Source organism: Notamacropus eugenii, chromosome 3, assembly GCF_028372415.1.
Source record: "Notamacropus eugenii isolate mMacEug1 chromosome 3, mMacEug1.pri_v2, whole genome shotgun sequence".
In the NCBI taxonomy this organism is placed as follows: Eukaryota; Metazoa; Chordata; class Mammalia; order Diprotodontia; family Macropodidae; genus Notamacropus; species Notamacropus eugenii.
Window position 1 is genome coordinate 204,960,797 of NC_092874.1, and position 12,823 is coordinate 204,973,619.

Genomic DNA, 12,823 nt, shown 5'->3' on the forward strand with positions numbered 1-12,823 from the left:
TTCTGACATCTTCTGGTTCCAACTTAGAGTTAATGTTTATATAAAGCTCTCCTTATCCAAAACTCTAAAATGCTGTGTACTTAGACAGCTGGAGTAGATTAAGTGGGGGGCAGGGGAGAACATACTCTAACATTTTAGCTATACATTCCTGTAGAGAATACATACAAGACAAATATGTAAAAATCAACTCATTGCACAAGCATTTATAGACTTTCTGGGTGCTAACTGGCAGATGTTGCTTTATTATGAGCTTACTAGAGAATTAGAAGCCGGAGAAGTTTGTATAAATTTTAGCATCCTTAAGACAGGCAGCATAAAAACCACCAGAATTCTTTCTGCTTGTTCAGTTTGAAACATTTCTTTCTTGGCTAGGTAAAACTGGACCATCAGCTATACTCAGGACATATCAGAATAGTCTATATAGATATCATCCGGGGAGGGGGAGAATATATATACATATATATTCCCTGAAGACGTTAAGATTTCTCACTTTAGAATTTCTTAAGTTTTTATTGAGTGCCATTCTCATATTTGAGTTTAGGTCTCATATGGCACACATTTTCATAAGGAATGTAAGTAATAGATCCAGATGAGTTTGAAAGTTCTTACCACATACAGAGAAACTCCAGTATATGCAAATATAATTTTTTGGTGAAAATGATAGAATTATTAGAAAGCTTTGTTTGAGTAAAAATAAAATCCCCAAAAGCAGTAGAGAAAATAAATCTAAAGATTGGTGCAGCATAAAAATCTATTTAGAAAATGTGGTGATTGTTGCTATCTTTGGTCATGGGGTTATTTAAAATTGGCAAATCAGTATTCATTTACTTCAGCCAAAATATTCTCCATTTTTTTCAAGTTGTACAATTGTTTAATTTTCTTCAACTTTTATTCTCTTGATTTTTCTCAGTCCTAGGACTGTAACTTTCTTCCTGTGAATAGGTCAATTAAACCTTTCTGCCCCCAAAACCAAAGAAGTGCCAGCTTTTCCCATCATGTATCAACATTTTGACCAAAATTAGTATGGCAGACTATGCCTGGTTTTGTATTTTCTGTTTCTATTGATTGCTCAGGCATAGAAAATTCTGACCACCACTGTGATCATGTATGGAATTTTTTCGGTAAATTCAACAAACATTTATTGATTACTCACCATGTATGAAGGTAGTTTGGTGGTGCTATTGATAGAGTGCTGGACCTGGAGTCAGGAAGACTCATCTTCCTGAGTTTCAAATCTGGCTTCAGACACTTACTGGGCAAGAAATTTAACCGTTTGCCTCACCTGTACAATGAGCTAGAAAAGGAAATGGCAAACCACTTCAGTATCTTTGCCAAAAAAATCTCAAATTGGATCACGAAGAGTTGGACATCACTGAAAAATACTTGGACACATCCCACCTACAAGGTACAAGCACTTAGCTAGAGATACAAAGACATACACAGCCCCTTGCTTCAAGGAGCTTACATTCTGCTATAGGGATACAACAGATAGGCAATTAAGTAAATACAAACTACATGCAAAGTGATTTAATGAGGAAAGCCGTACCAGTAAATGAGAGCATCAAGAAAGGCCACTTGGCTGTAGATGAAGTTGACTGGTACCAAGAGAGTGTGAAGGAGAGTCACATGAATAAAAGATTAGAAAGGTAGAGGGAAATCTTCATTGTTGTTATTCTGTGTGTGTTCTGAACCCAAGAGAACAGTTTTTAACAGTTTATGTTTCAGGAATCATCCCTGCTTGTATCACTGTCAAGTTTGATGTGTTTATACACCAAACCGGAGGGGGTGGGCGGTGGGGGGCAGAGGTGTGTGTTTTTAATCCTTTTGTGTCCATTTCAGATAAGAGTAAGGTTTATCAGATGCCAAATCCCCCAACCCATTTCATATTTATATCCTCTTTTTCCCACCCCAGTTATGAGAAGTAGCAAGTTCTGCTTTCTTCTTCATCCTTTAACTCCCTCAGTAGCCTTTGAAGACATGAAGGTTCCTAAGGGAAGAAATTAGAATGTTACTACTGCATCATCATATGGTTCTTTCTACTTGCTCACGTAAATTGGCCTTTCTAAGTTTTTTCTGAACTCTGAATTTAGGGAATTAGATGTACAATATTTTTTATACTGGAGTGTGTGTGTTCTTTGATTTACTCATCTCTCCAACTTCAGTTCTTGAGTTGGGCTTTGTGCCAGATCCATGCTCCATTCTTTACTCCCTGCTTTTAAACGAAATGATTGGCTCTGCTTGGTCACAGCCTGGGTCCCCATGGTTCTTTCACCAACCTGCACTGAATCCTCCCCTCCCCTAGATCCCTGAAATTCTCTATCTACTAGAACTTCAGGTTTGCTTTCTCAGGACAGGGCATTACAGACCTCAGAGTCTGGGCTGTCTTGTTCTGAGTACTAACTGTTTCTGGTCCCAGGTGCTTCCAAGGTCTATATCATTTGGTCTTTCTCAGAAGAGTTCTCTACTCATAGTTGAGTCATCCCTAGTTGGTCGCACAGAGAGGCTAGCCTGCACTGGCATTGGCTTTGCTGGAGAAGATGGGACAAAGATGATATTTTGTGCAGTTCTGGAATGGAAAAAGTCACCTCATAGTTTCTCATTGGATTTATTAATAATCATTCGATCTAATGTAAACTTCAGGATTTGGGGTTTATAGGAGCTCGGTAATCTTCCTATTCAGGCAGTCACCTTGATACATATCTTCTGTATATAGTTAATATTTAATTGGTGTTCTTTTTTTTCTGGGCTTTTATTTTACATTCTTATTCATCAGCTCAAAAAATAGAAACACTCTCTTATCACAGTCAAGTAAAACAAATCCATACATTGGCTATATTTATTATTGCATCTCTAATCCCTTGCCTTTCAGCAAAGTGATGCAAAGCATGTTTCATCATCAGTCGTCTGAAGTCATAATTGACTATTTTTTATCAGAACTCTAAAGTCTTTGAAAGTTTTTTTCTTTTATTATTGTGGTCACGTAAATTGTACTCCTGATTCTGCTCACCTTACTCTGCATAGTCCCAGGTTTTTCCAGATCTGTCATATTTATCATTTCTTATGGCTTAATAATATTCAGTTGCATTCATATCATTCTTCAGCCAGTTCTCAATTGATAGACACCCATTTTGTCTCCAAATCTTTTCTACAACAAAATGTACTACTATGATTATTTTTGTACACGTAGGATTTCTTTCTTTTGTCCTTGACCTCTTTGGGTTATATGGCTAATAATGGTATTGCTGAATCAGTTTCGCTTTGGGATAGAGTTCCAAATTCCTTTCCTAAATGATTGGATTAATTCACACTTCCACCAATAGTACACTAGTGTGCACATCCTACTACAAACATTCCAACAATTGCCATTTTCATCTTTTGTCATCTTTGCTAATTGAATCAATGTAGTGCTTGAGTGTTAATTTTCATTTTTTTCTTAGCGTTTTGAAGTATTTTTTCATTCACTTATTGATGGCTTGCATTTTTTAAAATTGTGTATTCATATCCTTTGACAATTTATTGTGGAATGGATCTTGTTCTTGTATATTAGTTATAGTTCTGTACATATGGGAGCAGGTGGCATATATTTATATTCTTAGAGATAAGTAGACATATATAATTATGCTTATATACCTGTACTTGTATAGTTATACATACCTATATATGTACATATCCTACACAAAGTTTTGATTTGCAAGAAAACTTTCAAATCAAAGAATACATTTTAAAATTTGAACACAAAAATAACATTGAATAAATAAAACCGTGACTTATTTTTAAAGAAAACTAATACTACAGGTTATCTAATTTTAAAAACAATGAAGACCAAATTGCCAATATAAAAATTGATAAAGGAGAATTTACAACAAATAAACATGAAATAAAGGAAATTGTCAGAAATTATTTTTCTCAACTATATGCCAAAAAAAATTGATATCTTAGTTAAAATAAATGCTTACAAAAGTATTAAATACAGAAAAAGAAATTGAACAGTTCATAAATGAAATCCCCAAAATCTTCTCTAATATCATGTTTTTACAAATGAATTCTATCATTCAAAGAACTGATGATTTCAATATTACATAAACTCTTTGCAATAGGAAGAAAAGAAGGGTCCTTCCAAAGCAAATAATCAGAAATTACCTTGCCAGCAACTTATATAGATGAATGAAGATATTATATATGTGTATGTAAAATACCTTCATTAATAGAACAAGAAATAGAGAGTTTAACCCAATTTCATAAAAGTAAATTGAACAAGATAAACTTCCAAAGAAAAAACTTCAAGACTTTATAAAGACCTTCAAAGCTTTATGAGAAATTTCTGTCAAACATTCTAGGAATTAATTATAATATTACATAATCTTATTTTTAAAATTAGGAAAAAGAAAAGTTTCTACTCAAATCTTTCTTTAATACAGACACAATCTTGATACTAAACCAGGGAGACACAAAATAGAGAATGAAAAATATCAACCAATATCCCCAGTGACGATTTGTGCAAAATATTAAGTAAAATATTCACACTGAGGATACAACAGCATTTTTAAAAGATTATGACCTCTTGAATTTATATCAAGAATGCAGGTTCAGTGTAAGGAAATCTACAAATATAAGAGACCTTACTAATAATTACAATAAAATCTTACCAAAAGATGCTGAGAAAAGCTTTTGACAAAATACCTCCATTTTTAAGTAAAATACTAAAAAGTATAGGTATGAACAAATCTTTCCTTAGCATAGTAAAACATATTTCCCTAAAGCCAAGGGCCACCATTAAGGTGAATGAAGTAAGAACACATGACTTTCCACTAAGAATAGAGGTAAAGTAATGATGCCCATCATTACCATTAACATTATTTGATACTAGGGGTGGGGGTAATGGGACAGAGCCAAGATGACAGAGTAAAAGCAGGGAGTGACTCACTAGACCTCTCCCCCAAACCTGTCCGAATAACTAAAAAATAACTAAAATTCTGGAGTAGCAGAACCCACAAAAAGACAGAGTGAAACAAATTTCCAGCCCAAGACAACCTGGAAGGTTGACAGGAAAGATCTGTTGCACCATGCCAAGAGAGACTGCACCAGCACAGGCCAGACCCCAGTAAATCCTGAGCAGGTCTCAGGGACCTGAATCACTGGCAGCTGTGGCAGTTTCCAGACTTCTCATCCCACAAATTCCAAAGATATCGTAGAAGGTCAGTAAGAAAGTTCTGTTAGACCTGGATGAGAGAGGAGCATCGTCCAACCTGGGCCCCAGCAAACAAGGAGGAGGCCTTGGGAGTGACTGAATCAGCAGTGGTGGCAGCAGCAGCTATTTCTGGAGCTTTAAGCCCACAGAAGGTAAGGGGAGCAGACAGCTGGTCAGAAGGATTACAGGGATCTCTTTGCTGGCACTGAGGCAGGACTCTGTTGTTTTGCCCATACTTGGATTTGGGTTACAGTCTTGAGGTGAGGAGGAGCACTGGCATAGCAGAGCTTGTGGCAGTAGTGGAGAGGGAACCCTCCTCACAGTTTCAGGGCAGACAAGAGTGCTTATGTTCACTCACAGACCAGAGCACAGACCATGAAAGGAGTAAACACCACTCCTTTGATCATACCACCTTGTAACAACTACAAGTTTACAGGTCCCTAGAAGTATCTCTGAAAACAGCTGCACAAAACCCCTGAAGCTTGGGAAAGTACACCCTCTATCTTGGAAGCAGAACACTACCTTAACAAAGAGTTAAGAAGTCAAATAATAGACTGAGAAAACAAGCAAACAGTGGGGAAAAAAATTCAGACTATAGAATCTTACTTTGGCAACAAGGAAGATAAAACACATACTCAGAAGAAGAAAACAAAGCTAGAGCTTCTATATTCAGAGCCTCCAAGAAAAATATGAGTTGGTCTCAGGCCATGGGAGAGCTCAAAAAGAATTTTGAAAATCAAGAGAAATAGAGGGAAAACTGGGAAGAGAAATGAAAGTGATGCCAGAAAATTATGGAAAAACAGAAATGTTGAAGAAAATAATAGCTTAAAAAACAGACTCGACCAAATGGCAAAAGAGGTCCAAAAGCCAGTGAGGAGAAGAATGCCTTACAAAGCAGAATCAGCCAAATGGAAAAAGAAGTCCAACAGCTCACTGAACAAAATAATTCCTTAAAAATTAGAATGGAGCAAATGGAAGCTAATGACTTTATGAGAAATCAATAAGTTATAAAATTAAATTGAAAGAATGAAAAAACAGAAGACTGTGAAATATCTCATTGGAAAAACAACTGACCTGGAAAATAAATGCAGGAGAGACAGCTTAACAAGTATTGGACTACCTGAAGGCTATGATCACAAAAAAAACCAAAAAGAGCCTAGACATCATCTTTCAAGAAATTGTCAAGGAAAACTGCCCTGATATTCTAGATCCAGAGGCTGGTAGAAATTGAAAGAATCCACCAATCACTTCCTGAAAGAGATGCCAAAATGAAAACCCGCAGAAATATTGTAGTCGAATTCCAGAGTTCCCAAGTCAAGGAGAAAATATTTCAAGCGGCCAGAATGAAAAAATTCAAGTATCATGGAACCACAGTAAGGATACACATGATTTAGCAGCTTTATATTAAAGGACCAGAGGCTTAGAATATAATATTCTGGAGGTGAAAGGCGTTAGGATTACAGCCAAGAATCACCTGCCCAGCAAAACTGAGTATAATCGATGAAGGGGGGAAATTGATAATCAGTTATTTAATATTTAATGCCTTCTTGATGAAAAGACCAGAGCTGAATAAAAAATTTGACTTTCAAATACAAGACTGAAGAGAAGCATGAAAAGGTAAACAGGAAAGAGAAATCCTAAGGGACTTATTAAAGTTGAACGGTTTACATTTCTACATGGAAAGATGTTAATTGTAATTCATGAGATCTTTCTCAGTATTAGGGCAGTTGGAGGGAATATATATATAGACAGAGGGCACATAGTGAGTTGAATAAGAAGGGATGGTATCTAAAAAATAAAATTAAGAGGTGAGAGGAGTATACTGGGAGGAGAAAGGGAGTGGTAGAATGGAGTAAATTATCTCACATAAAAAAGGCAAGAAAAAGTCTTACAATGGAGAGAAAGAGGGAAGAGGTGAAAGGGAATGAGTGAAACTTACTTTTATAAGAATTGGCTTAAGGAGGAAATAACATAAACAGTCACTTGGGTATGGAAATTTATCTTACCCTACAAGAACGTGGTGGAGGAAGGTGATACAAAGTAGGGCAGATTGGGGAGTAATCAGAAACAGACACTTTTGAGGAGGTGCAGGGTAAAAGGAGAGAGAATAGAATAAACAGGAGTGGGATAAGATGGAGGGAAACATAGTTAGTCTTTCACAACATGGCATGGAAATGTTTCGCACGACTACACATGTATACCTGTATTGAATTGCTTGCCTTCTCAATGAGGATGGGTGGGGAGACAGGAAGAGAGAGAATTTGGAACTCAAAGTTTTAAAAACAAATGTTAAAAATTATTCTTTACATGTAACTGGGGAAAGATTAAATACTAAATAAATACAAAAAGCAAAATAAATTATTTGATACATTATTAGAAATGCTAACTGTAATGATAAAGCAAGAAGAAGAAACGAGGATTTGAAAGATACCCTATATAAAGAAGTGATTGAAATGCATAAGAATGAGAGCCCTTCCTCACTAAATAAATAAAGAGGGAATATGTCCATGTTGTGCTCAAAGGAAGTAATATAAGTTATCAACAGTCAAATAAAAATGCTCCAAATTATTAATTAGACAAATGAAACTTAAATTAACTCTGAAGTTCTACCTTAATGTAGTCTAAGATGACCTGCTAACACAGGTTCTTTGATCTGCTTTTCTAAAGGAAAGACAACTTTAAAGGGGTCAGCAATCTTAACTTTAATTACACATAAGTAGAAAAGAAGTCAGTATAGAAAATACAAGCAGAGAAATTAGCGCAGGAATTCCACAGACAGTGCTCCACCTGTCTGAACCACATAATACAGCCACCTACATACAGCACCAGACTGAGAGAACACCAACATCTGAGTAATGGGGGGTGGAAGGTGAGGGGAGATTCTTAACAAATGGCTACTCACAGTCCTATCCAGGGAATCAAAAAATTCTCATGAGCAAGCCCCCAAAACAAAATACCAGCCTCACAGTATATATACTTTTCAGACAAGAAATTCAAAGCCAGAAGCCATCACAACCCACTTGACTCAGCACAGCCATGAATTATCCTGCAGATGTTTTCAATGAACCTGGGAAACTGAACTCCAGAAGGAAAACAACAACAAAACTCCCACTTTGCTTACACTTAGACTCACTCATGTGATATTTGCAAAGATGACAGTAATAATAATAATAGTAATAATATCTAGCATTTATATGGTGCTTGAAGGTTTGCAACATGCTTTGGGCAGTTATTATCCTCATTTTACAGACAAAGAAACTGAGATGGGCAAAGATTAAGTGTCTTGCCCAGCGTCACAACGCTAGAAGCTTCTGAGACTAAATTTGAATTAAGTACTTTACTCCAAATGTCATTACTAAGCACTTTACTCCAAAGAAGTCAAAGCTAGAGGGACAATCTTACATATACAAAAACATTTGTATTTGTCCTAACAAAGAATTGGAAATTAAAGGAATATAACTTTTTTTTAAGTCAAGTTGGCAAAGGTTTATTGTTACCCTATTCAGTGGGCAAAAGTCCTTAAGAAACCTGTGACATTGGAGGGGTACAATTAAAGTTTATATAGGAAAAACTATAGGAAAACATGTGCCAAGTATGCTAACTAAGTGATTCAGGGTGGGATTAGGGAGTGGTTAAGGAATGGTCAGTTGTTCAACTTGTTACCCAGAGTTCACTAGAAGGGGAGGCACAGAGAGGTGTGGTTTTTAGGTCTGCTATGTCTCTAGGTGGTAGCGGCCAACTGAGGGTTGTCCAGTCTGCTACCAATCAATGTCTTGTTTTTTTGTTCTGTTTTGTTTTTCCATTTATAGTAGTTTATTTATTTTAGTCAACATTCATTTCCACAAGATTTTGAGTTTTAAATTTTCTCCCCATCTCTCCCCTCCTTCCCAGGGGAGTGTCTCTTAAGTAGGGAATCACTTGACAAACTCTGATATGTAAATATAATGGAATATTACTATGCCATAATAAGTGATTTAAAAAAAATGATTTCAGGGAAACATGGGAAGACTTGTATGAACTGATAAAGAATGAAGTGAGCAGAAGCAGAAAATCTATTACTATAATAACCTTGTAAAGAAAAAAAATTTTAAAAAGCTTAAAATACAAGTAAAATAACTAACTCCAGAAAACCCCAGTGATGAAGCATGCTACCCACCTGATACCTGATAGAAAGGTGATTATCCCTAGGTGCACAAGACATGCATTTTTAGAAATACCCTGAGTATGCTTATTTGTACCAGGGCTTTGTTTTTCCTTTTTTTTTTTCTCCAATGGGGAGATGTTTGGAGAGAGAGGGTGGCTAGTCATAGTATTGTCAAAAAAGAGAAAAGGTGATCACTGAAGCATTTTTTAAATATACATGAGCAGGACAACTTTGAAATTAATATTGGATTTTATTGTATATTTGAAAAGAAATCAAGTTGTATCTAATAGAGATTTGCAGTTTTGTGTATAATCCTCAAGGTTTGCTCTACTTTGTATTTGGAAATGCTCATTTTATTTGGTCTTTAAAATAAGAATTTTTTTTAAATTGAGGATATACAGAACACCCTAGAATACATTAATTCTCTAATTTTACAAAGAGGCAAGAGGGTGAGATAATCACAGGTGCAGATATTGATGACACATGCACAATTATTTTCATAGCTGTACTTACAGCTTTGATTATGTCACCTGTATAGTGAAGTGAGTTGATGTTTTTTGGTTTCCTATGACTCTTTTACTCACACTCAGCTGTGTTCCATAATAGTTTTCTTACAGCAAGGGACTTAAACTGTTCAACTTGTCACCAGTGTTCACATAGGTAGAAAAAGTGAATGTTATAAGCAACTCAGATTGTATTATTATTTTTGTGTCAGCCATCTAGATTGAATGAATTAAATGCATTGGTGATTTCACCAATTAAATTAATTAACCAAATTAAATGAGGCCCTGGGTAGATGAAAAGAAACTAAATCTAGGCTATTTAATGTTTGGATAGGAGAATGCTGTACATATGGTTTTGCACACTTTAAAAAAAACATGCTTGTGGATGGCTGGGATTGCACTACATGATTTTCATTCTTTTGGTTCCTCTTCTCTGGATTTCAGTAAAGACATCCAGTTTACATGATTCATTCAGAGTCCTTTAATTGTATTAGCTATGGTCTTGTTAAGTCTCAAGAAACTGTGATTGGGCAAGGTCAAGATTTAGATGATGTTCATCTAAGAAAATCTGACATTATGTAACTTAGGTGCATGAGAAAGCTTAATTATATCATCTTGGGAATTTGTGTGTTCAGTTCAAGTTATATATCTTTTTTCTCCCTTCAGGTATTATTAGGGATCATATTAAAATTCCTTTACAGTGTTAATTGAACACCTGTGTGAGTGCTATTAGACATACAGGAAAGAATAACTTGAGTCCCCTCTGCTTCTTAGAACCATTGTTAAATGAAGCTTCAAGTCAGCTCAAAGCTTACCTCCTAATCCTTTCCTGGTTCCTCCAGTAGTTAGTGTGCCTTCCCTTCTCAAATTACTTTGTATTTACTTAAACCTGTCTATATTTTGTATTCTGCCAATGGAATGCAAGTTTCTTGAGGGCAAGGACTATTTTCCTTTTAGCATTCCCAGTTTTTAGCACAGTATGGCTAATAGTATGGCACATAGTATATATTAAGTAAAGTAAAAGATAGTCCCTGCCCTCAAGGAGCTCACAATCCAATGGAGGAGAAAATATGCAAATAACTATGCACGAACAAACTATATAGGATATTCATATATATACATACATTTATACATATGTATGGGATAAGTTGGAAATAATCAACAGAGGGAAGACACTAGAATTAAGAGGGATCAGGAAAGGCTTCTTGTAGAAAGTGGGACTTTAGCTGGGACATGAAAGAAGCCAGAGAAGCCAGGAGACAGAATTGAGGAGGGAAGACCATCCCATGCATGGGGGTAGCCAGTATGAGGCATGCAGAGGATGTTAGAGGCCTTCTACATCTTCCTGTCTGTGAACAAAAATCCTCACTACGTTGTACTCAAGTACAACTGAGGTGATTTTCTAGCCATTGCTTAAAGACCTCCAGCAGAAGGAGCTCCACTATTTTCAGAGAAAGCCCATTTCATTTTTTAAAAACACTTATTATTACAAAGTTCTTGCTTATATTAAACATAATATTAAACACAAAGCAGAATGATTCTTATTCCTCCCCTTTACAGTAACTTTGCACATACTTGAAGATCTATTTCCATTCTTTCCTTTAACTCCTGGACAACAGCTTATTGGATATAAAGGTTTCTTGTTCAGATACAGGTTGGACTAGATGGCTTTAGAGATCCCTTCTAACTGAGGTCCTATGATTCTAGTAAGAATTTGTTTTCCTACTCATATGGCAAATATTGTTGATTCCAGCCCCATAATATATCAATCATTCAGTCAGAATGCATTAGAAGTGCCTACTGTGCAAAACCATGTGGATATAAAGAAAGTCAAAAGACTGTCTCTGCTCTCAAGGAGTGCACAGTCTAATTGGGGAGACAACCAGAAAACAACTAGGTACAAACAAGATATCTAAAGGATAAGTTTAAGATAAATCAACAGAGGAAAAGCAATAGCATTAAAGAGGATTCATATCTTACATCTACCCTCTTCTCACCACTTATAGAACTAACTTTACACAGCCAGATCTATTCCTGCCTAATAAAACTCCAGTGCTTCTTTTACCTCTATGATCAAAATGCGATGCTTCACTCAGGTCTGGTACTTTGCTTTGGATTCTTTCTTCTGCTTGTTTTCCAGTTTTCAAAGACTTTTCACTTGGGCTTTTCTTTTCAAAGTTTTATGTGGAGATTTATATACACACACACACACACATATATGTATGCATGTATATGTATGCATGTATGTGTGTGTATGTATGTATGTATATATAATAATTGTGGTACTGAGCCTTCATAGCCATGACTTCATCTTCCTAACTTGAAGAGTGATCAGTTAAGAAAATGATGTTCTTTTATCCATCTTCTAAATTCATTCAAAAATAGCATTGTGACACATGTATAGACAGTATGTAACATTTGAGTGGAAAACAAACAATTGTTTTAAATAGAATGATTTTTTGTGGAACAAGCATTTTTGTTTTGGTTGTGTAGGCTTCTTTTGTGATGTTTCAATTTGCTTCTTCAGCTCCCTCCCTTTGTAAACAATGGGATAAAATACTAATGTACAACAGGAGATAATACCAACAATTCCCAGAATATCAGAGCTGAGGATAAATGTGTCTGTGGTGGGACCTAGACATAGGGATATTGTCTGTTTATCTGTCCTCATGCATTTAGGAGAAATGCATCATGGCGTATAATAATAGTAACCAACATTGATGTAGCATTTACTGTGTCCCAAACACTGTGGTAAGAACTTTACAATTATTATCTCATTTGATCTTCACAACAACTCTGGGAAGTAGGTGCTATTCTTATCCCCATTTTACAGAAGAGGAAACTAGGGCAAACAGAAATTAAGGATCACACAGCTAGTAAGTGTCTGAGGCTACATTTGAACTCAAGTGTTCTTGACTCCAGGCCTAGCTCTCTGTCCACTGTGGCACCGATTTACTCAGACAACTGTTGGGCACTTTGTTCTTCCTC

General features: G+C 35.9%; 1 protein-coding gene across 11 annotated transcripts in view; it reads left to right on the plus strand.

Annotated features, from left to right (window-relative positions):
- ERC1 (ELKS/RAB6-interacting/CAST family member 1) overlaps positions 1-12,823 on the plus strand; it is a 406,669-nt gene that overhangs the window by 365,960 nt on the left and 27,886 nt on the right. The gene's annotated exons all lie outside the window — the stretch shown is intronic.